Source organism: Phoxinus phoxinus (genome assembly GCF_949152265.1).
Source record: "Phoxinus phoxinus genome assembly, chromosome: 17".
Classification (NCBI taxonomy): Eukaryota; Metazoa; Chordata; class Actinopteri; order Cypriniformes; family Leuciscidae; genus Phoxinus; species Phoxinus phoxinus.
The window spans coordinates 2,003,932-2,012,951 of record NC_136892.1 but is presented as its reverse complement, the minus strand read 5'-3'; positions in this window follow the sequence as shown (position 1 = coordinate 2,012,951).

Here is a 9,020-nt window from a genome sequence, read left to right as displayed (position 1 = left end):
GCAATATAAAAACTGATTCAGACACTTTATTGAGCGAAGTTCAGATTGGTGGATTTACCCTAGTGCAATTTCATGGAAAACTAAAGGAAATCTACATCGTCACATATTCTGAAGAAAATAAGAGTGAGAACCAATGACTTTCAAAAGTATTTTGTAATATATAGTTAAGGTGTTCAGGGGCATTTCTTCCTGTCTGGCGTGAAAGAGTCCCTCTCACGTCTCTGTGGTCTTCTGGGGCCTCGCGTCTAAAACTGCGCATGAATTTATGCACCCCCCCCCCCCCCCCCCAAAAAAAAAAAAAAAAAAAAAAAACACATATGGAGCTTACAACACCTGGTTTTACTATGGACAACCTCATCTGCATATCATTTCCATATGCATATTCTCATCCATGTGATATTATCGTGTTTAATGGTAGCCTACAAGACGCAAGGAAAATATGAAATACATGTGTGTTAAAAATCATCCTAGTATCTTTATTTTACAAAAGAATATCCATATATATGTAATACAAAATAATCTTTAGCCAAACTTATGTTCAATACTTTCCAGATATTGTTTTCTAACAGAATTCTATTACTCTTGGTCATTCTGATTATTGAGAGGCTGCTCTGGGCAGTCAGAGCCAATGGGTGGAGCTTGATGTCTAGCTCCGCCTCTCTTGATGTAACGGGTGGCGCTTGATGTCTAGCTCCGCCTCTCTTGATGTAATGGGTGGCGCTCAAATGTCCAGCCACACCCTACATCTAATTAGGTGAAGCTCCACCCATTAGGAGAGCTGTACATCATTTGTACCACTTGTAAACATTTGTAATTGTTTTAAACAAACCATTTATGCAGATCTGCCTATGAAGTAAATATATATTTTAGAATATTTCAATATTTGTACATATTCATTTTGCAGTGTAAATACAATTGTCTGACATCAGTGCATCACTGGCAGAACATTTTAAAATAAAATATGTAAATCTTACAGTTTTATTAAAGGCATACTATGCAGCTGTCCGTTTTCGTCAAACAACGACCCCTAGTGTCGCTGTGGAATACTTGCACTGTCGTAAGAAGCGTCGGGCATGGAACAGGCACAGAGAGATTCCGAAGATATTGACCAGGTGTTTCACGATTTCATACAAATATGAGGATACTGCATAGTCTACTGAACTACAGATGATGGTAATAGGATAATAATAAGTTTATGTCGAGTGTTAGACTACTTTATAATAATAAAGTAGCCTACTGCGTTTGACGTGTTTACATGATTGCAGCTAAATCACAAGTAAATAGTCTATAGTCTAGGCCTACTACCGGTAATTCATTTGTGTTTTTTGATTGTAATGTAAACATTACAAAATGCCAGATGACATCAAGAAAGTTAAATGTACGTCGCATTATTTCGTAACATTGGTTGTTAGGATGTCATTCGACATGATTATTGCAATTTATCATAATTGTTTGCAAATTGTGCTCGTTTACACTTATTTACAACCTCTAGGCTTATTTATGTCCTGATAATTATGTGAGATATCGACAACTGTTCTCATGATAATCACAGGAATCAACGTCAACAGTGTCGTCTGATATAATGGATGAATGAACAGCATCGTACAAAAATGACATACTACAAGCAAGCGCAACAACATACAACATAGAACATAGAATGCAAACAAGTTTACAAATAAGAGATTTATTTACTAGTCCATCAACAAGATCGCCAGGTCAGCATCGCTGTTGCATCCAGTGCTGCTTTTAGCTCGCGCCAACAAGTGAAAACCTGAGCGAGTGATTCTTCTCCGGCTCCTCACGCGGTCAGATTCTCTTTTCCTTTCCTAGTCTCTTCCGACCGCGTTTTCTTAGCTTTTTCCATCGTTGAGTATCACGTCTGAAATGCACACAAGTGTCTTCGTGCTTCATATGTTGTTGATGTGTGTGACGTCGTTGCCGTAAAGCAAGGCGCTCCTCTCAAACTTGTATTGCTGGTTTTTCCAGCGGCGTCCCCCTCAAGCTTTACTACCAGGATGATTCGTCCTACTATGAGTTTGTTTACCACTGAAATGACTTTGAAGCTGTTATATTAAGGTACAATTTCTACATAGTGTGCCTTTAATAAATCCTGATATGAGTGTGTACAATGTGAATACATCAGTCCTCTGGTCTGTAAGATCCCTCCTTCTACAACGGCTTTTATTCACAAGTGAAGAATATATAATCAAAACAGATATGCAAATGCTACAGCTAAATAGCTGGTAAAACACAGATTATGTTAAATACTGTAATGTATCATGACATAGGCCTATGAGGCCGAGGAGGAGTAACTGGAACGCAATGGAGGAGATTGACTCTTTTCCATGCAGTTGAATGGCGACTGAAGTTTTCAAGCTTCAAAACCAGTTCTCACTCCCACGTCCAAGAGAAGTGCACATCACTGCTGATGCCAAAAGTGCCCTCTATATCTTTATTGCGACACGGCCAGTAACCCATTGATTTCAATGAGAAAGCTTGGGCATCATTGCACTGATGCAAAGAACATGGAAATTTTATTGTGATGAAATTATGAAATGGGGAATAATATTGTCATCATGATATGATGGGCCAGATTTACTAAACAGTGCAAAATACGGTGAAAGCGCAATCTCATTAAAGTGCCAATGGGACTGTACGTTTCTGCGGTTGATCTACTGATCAATGCACCAATTAAACAACGCATTTCCATAATGACCAACACAATATACCAATAGCAATGCGGATTCACTTGGGTCGCAAACACGAAGAGCTGATGATGGTAATGCAGGAGATATACTGACAACACACGTGCTGAAAAGTGCCTTAGCAAACATGTTCGTACAACGTCTTCCTGCGGTTCCTCCTCTTTAAGGGTTACACGACTACAGATCTAATGAGAGTTAGCAGACATAGGTGCAAGGTAACTTTAGTCTGGAGAATGTCTGAAGTGGACCATCTAAATAAAGTGTAACCGGATATTTTTAGAAACTGGACGAGTTAGGGACGAGTTGCAATAAAAGTGCTAGAAAGCACATTTGGCGTCTGTATAGGGATGTGTATTTCTCTTGGACACGCGGCCGTATCACTGTAAAAAAAGATTAGTTGACTCAACTTAACTAAGTCAAGTCATCTTGTTGCTTTGACTGAGTTAATTTGAGTCAACTTATAGTGTCAAGTTTATTACACTTCAAAACACGAATTGATGCATAAATTTGACACTATAAGTTGACTCAAATTAACTCAGTCAAAGCAACAAGATGACTTGACTTAGTTAAGTTGAGTCAACTAATCTTTTTTTACAGTGATATACACATGTTGAAAATAAGATAATTTGACATTTTTGGGTGACCTCCTCCCTGAATTAATTGATTTCTATAAGAAAGTAAACTTTCTTTGGTGGCGGTAGGTGGGCTTTGAACCTAAAACTGAGCACAAGTCTAATTATTGCTGCACAAAGACAGTTGCATGAACATTTGCAGTTGTGGATTGTTCTGCAAACAAGCAAATGACAGTTTCATTTCACAGCGAATATTGCTCCAAGTTGGAAAAAAGTGTTGAAAAGCTAACAGATTATGTTTACCTCCGGAAAACAGCTTATCAAAGCATCATTAGGCCAGTCAGCGCTCCCTCTCCTATATCAGGAGCTAATGATCCGTGTAATGTCTCTGCTTTCCCCACGGATGTGTTTCTCTCTGCGCGACGCTATCTGGCACGAGATGCGCATCCAGACACGGATGACCTTTTCGTGAGGATTCAAAGTCCTTCCATGAAGAGCGTGACCTCTGTATGAAGTGCAGCGGTACAACCGAAGACTCGGACCACCGCTTCTCTTTCCGTATCCAGAAGAAAAGCCAAAGCGGTTTTGAAATAGAGTGTGTATTCAATAAAAACGTGACTTATGAACTTGGGTGTACATATGGTAGGAAAATTAAGCAATTAACCTTTTTGTGCAAGCGTGCCCTTTCAGTGGAGTTGTGTAATTAGATGAGTTAGTGAGTGTGAAGATAAGGTAATCACATCACACCCCTGCGGACTCGACGGCCACTGATTACTGGCCACCTCTGCCACCTGCGCATCACTGGATGACCCGCAAACTTTGAATAAAGTCCCCTTCATTTCTTCTATGAAGAACACATCATTGCACACGACCGGATCATATTTCATATACATTTCGGCTGAATTTCATATACACACATAAGTCAATAATTGGACACGAGGGGCCAGATTTACTAAACATCTACAGGTGAAACTCGAAAAATTAGAATATGGTGCAAAAGATCATTTTTTTCAGTAATTCAACTTAAAAGGTGAAACTAATATATTATATAGACTCATTACATGCAAAGTGAGATATTTCAAGCCTTTATTTGTTATAATTTTGATGATTATTATGGCTTATGAAAGCTTATGAAAACACTAAATTCAAAATTAGAATATTGTGAAAAGGTTTTCATAAGCTGTAAGCCATAATCATCACAATTATAACATATAAAGGCTTGAAATATCTCACTTTGCATGTAATGAGTCTATATAATATATTAGTTTCACCTTTTAAGTTGAATTACTGAAATAAATGAACTTTTGCACCATATTCAAATTTTTTCGAGTTTCACCCGTCCTTAAAAGTGCCAATGAGAGGGGAAAGTTCAAATTATAAAACACAGATGCAGCCGGATCATTTCCATAATGAACAATGCAATCAATGATCAGCGTGAGTTAGCGTCTGGTTTAACGCCTTTAAGCTGCAGTCACGCTAGACTTTGAGAATGCAAAATTACTTTTATCAACGGTCGTGATATGATGTTTTTTATAAACATGAATTCAAAATATAACAAATAGTAATACACTCAAAATGTTTAAGAAAGAAATTACTGCAAAAATATTGTTCTTTTAAAGTCCCCCTGTAGTGAAAATCCAGCTTTTAATGTAGTTTATGTGTCTATGTGGAGTTTTTAATCTGCTTTAACACACACCATGTGTAAGTTCATAAGTGGACAGCCTTGCTGAGTATTTTCTGCTTAAAACTGCAGTGAACCAAAGACAGTCTCAAAAACACGGTGTGAAATCGCTGGTGTTTCTGACGTCACACACTACCTTGTAGCCAATCAGATCAACGTGTGATCGTCAACCAGTGGATCTCTGAGTGAGTGAGTGAGTGAGTGGAGGCGGGGCTCATTTGCATATTCATAGAACCTGAGCTCCTTGAAAAACAAACCCAAAGAAAACGTTTCCACACCTGAAACAATCTAATAAACACACTATTACTATAGTTTATGGTTTGTGTGTGATTTTGTGTATTTTCACATCATGTATGTTTACATTATAAATGCTGAAGCAGGTTAGCAAATAGCTGCATATAAAGGCTAACATAACATATTTAAACATCATTATATGACTAAAATCCACATTAGATCGCGATCGGAAGTTAACGTGAGTTTTGAGTAAAATTTTTAAATTAATCTTTTAAATTGTGTTATAGAGCTTGATGCTAATTGTAGCTTTAATGCCGAGAGAATTCACATAAGATCCCAAGAATATGATTTTTGTTGTTGTTTTTTAGATGGACTTCAGATAATAGTGGATTATAGGGATAGTTCACCCAAAAATCAAGAATTCGGTCATCATTTACTCCCTTAAGTTGTTACAAACCTGTATAAATGTATTTGTTCTGCTGAACACAAAAGGAGATATATTTTGAAGAATATTTTGGTAACCAAACAGTTGTGGGGCACCATTGACTTACATACAGTAGTATGACTTTTTTTTTTTTTTTTTTTTTTTTTTTTTTTTACAATACTATGGAAATCCATGGTGCCCCCGACCTGTGGCTTCTCATTTTAGGGGGAAAGAGTTTGTGTCGAAGACTGCATCCAGATGGGATTCAGAAGGATGAAAAAAACACAGATGGAGATCGAGTCCCTCAACACTCCTAAAGCTTCATGGGTTCAACATTTCAATCGGTAACATTAGGCAGTTTTTATTTATATGCTGCTGACTCTCTGATGATCACGTGATCTGAAGTGTGCGTAAGCAATCACGTTAATAACAAATCCCTCTGAAAATATCTTCAGAATACTGCTAAGTGTGTAACTGGAGAGTTTGGTGTACATAGGTGCTACATCGGCTGAGATACTGGAGAATAATGAAAAACTCATTTTGAGAAAAAGGCATTTAAAGATTTGTAATGTAAAAATTCATACTTTTTTAGTGGAAACAACTATTTACTGACACAATATCTCATCAAATCATCAGCAACAACAATACAAAGCACCTAAATCACATCAAAACTTATAAACACAGCCTTTATGGCCTTTAACTGACCAGAAAAACAGTCAAAAACACACACTTCTGAATGTCAGAGCGCGTCACGTGATGCATCTGAACCAATCACGCTGTCAGAAATTGACATCAGCCAATGAGATTTCGCTTTTAGAGTTAAATGCCCATTGTACTTTCACGATTGGTTGCTGATAAAAAGGAAATAACCATATTTGGAACCGACAGCATTGTACAGGAGAGAGAGAGCTTTCCAGCGGTGTGTGTGAAGAAGGTGCAGACAGAGATCACAGATTTTTTTTATTTTTTTATTAGGGACCATGTACAATTTCCAACATAAATGTTACCATTTGATGCATTGTACCAGAGTTAGCCACAGGCTAATTTACATCTGCAGTCCATTAAGAACAGAACAAAACAAGAGTACTGTACATAGCCTACAAATAACACTCCTTCATCCCCACCCCAAACCCCCTACACACACATACACAAAAAAACACATATTGTCAGCAGCACATCAATGTTAGTGGGTACAGATTTGAGTGGTCTTCAGAAAAGATTTCAGTTGTGATTTAAAACTCTTTATGTCATCAGTTATTGCATTCCACTGTGTAGTGGCTTTAAAAGAAAAGGCAGATTGTTTAAAGGTTGAACGGCAAAAAGGTATGTTACAAAAAAATAGAAGCTATTCTGGTAGATTTTATAGAATTTGCAGGGCGATTACAAACAAAGACCAATAAACATGCAGGGGCCAGGCCATGTAGAATCTTATACACTAGAGTCAAGTTTGAGAAGAGTCTAACATTTTCAAAGATGATTTACAACGACAACTTTTGTTGAATTTAGGAGAAATCTACACACGCAAATAGAGAAAGTTAGTAAAATAAAGACCTAAATGTGTATTTTGGACTTTTTTCACCACAAGTCTGAAAGAAGACATGTTATTGAAGACAAATAGCCCAAAATATCAAAATTGACCATGTTTTTGCCTGCCGTGTCTCGCTTTAACTTGTTGTTTTTTTATCTGGAGATGCTGTTCTACTTCAGACGATCCACAACATCACCCCCTACCGTAAAACAGTGAAAACATGGATCGCCAGAAAAAAAAAACGTCAATGGCGAAAAAGCGGTGTGTCATAAATGATGGAAAATCTCATCAATGGGGAGGAAAGTGTTAACATCACTAAACCAACCTGTATATGCATAAATTTATACCAAAAAAACTAATGTTTATGGGTTGAATCAGGAAGAAACAGTTCCTTAAAGCAACAGTTGCAAGCACTTTACAGTTACAAATACAACTGCTGAGAAGGCCACAGTAAATGTGGCTCCATCTATTTCTCTCTTATTTGTCTCAGTGGATTTCTCTTTTTCTGTTGGAGATAATCATCAGCAATCATAACTATTCGGCCGCTGCTCTTGTTACTTTATTTGGCATAAAATACACTTTTGCCATCTTTTTTTCCAATAAAGTGTCCAAATATTTTTTTGGTTCCACTAACACACTTTTTCTTTTTTGCTCATTTCATAAATCTGCAAATCTTCCGTCAGATAAAGATGACAAACCGTGTTAAATACGGATGTTCCTCTAAAGATGCATCAGGGAGGTTCGTAATGAAATCAGATTATGTTGGGAAGCTGCTGTAGCTTTTCTAGGTTAATGGCAGCTACAGGGAGACATTGAGATGAAACAGGAGAAAGGCGAAGGAAACCGGTAATGTGACGGATGTGGGGACATAAACCGGCGAGATATAAGCAAACAAAGCAATGGAAACACAAGGCGAGCGTGCTTCAGGGCTGTTTATATGTGCAGGTCAGGCCCAGAATACGAGTGACATATCGTCCACAAGACTGAGCCGCGGGAGCATTGTGTTTCATCAGGCCCTTGCTTTCATCTCATTGTCATCTGGGGTCCAAAAGCCATCAAATCAGAAAGGCAAAAGAAAGAGAAACAAAAGGAACGAGGGGCTTCAAGCAGAGACTGCGACTGTGCATCAAATCAGAAGATGAGGCGGATACTCGGAGACTTTATCCCGGCGCTATCCAACACTGTCCTGCGCTTTCATGACCCGTCCCGCAGACACAGCCGGTGTTACTGAGAGAGGACACACACACGCACACACACACGCAACACACATACATTCTTATACATCTATCTTTATGAGGACATTCATTGACACAATGCAATCTCTGTCACAGTGTCTGGTTTGTGTATTCCTGGTGTCCACTAGATGTCCTCTTCCCCACGGTGTCATCCACATTCTCACTACATTTCCCATGATCCTGTCTGTCACTTAGTGTTCATTGTGTTCAGCTTTTTCTTGTCACCTAATTTAGCACTTGTGTATATATACCCTGTCAGTTTCAGTGTTTGTCACGGAGTCCTTGTATATTGTCCCCACACTTCTGTTGTTATTCCGAGCCTGTTTTCTAGTGTTTGTGTTTTATGTTTTTGGATTGCCTTTTTGGATTTTGACCTTTGCCTGGACTGGATTGTGAGTACGGATTTCCCCATTAAATCTTACTGCTATTGGATCTACCCATTCCTGTGTGTGTTCCGTGACAGAAGGACTCCGTCATGTATAGATCCAGCAGTACGGGTTTTCGTATCCTTCCCCCCACCACTGAAAAGGAGAGGAGGGGAAGACTCAAGAATTTAATGTCCCTACGTCAGCAGGGTCAGTCGGTGGGTTGTCTGTCTCAGACCTTTTGGACTCTCTCTAGGGGCATGGGCTATAATGAGG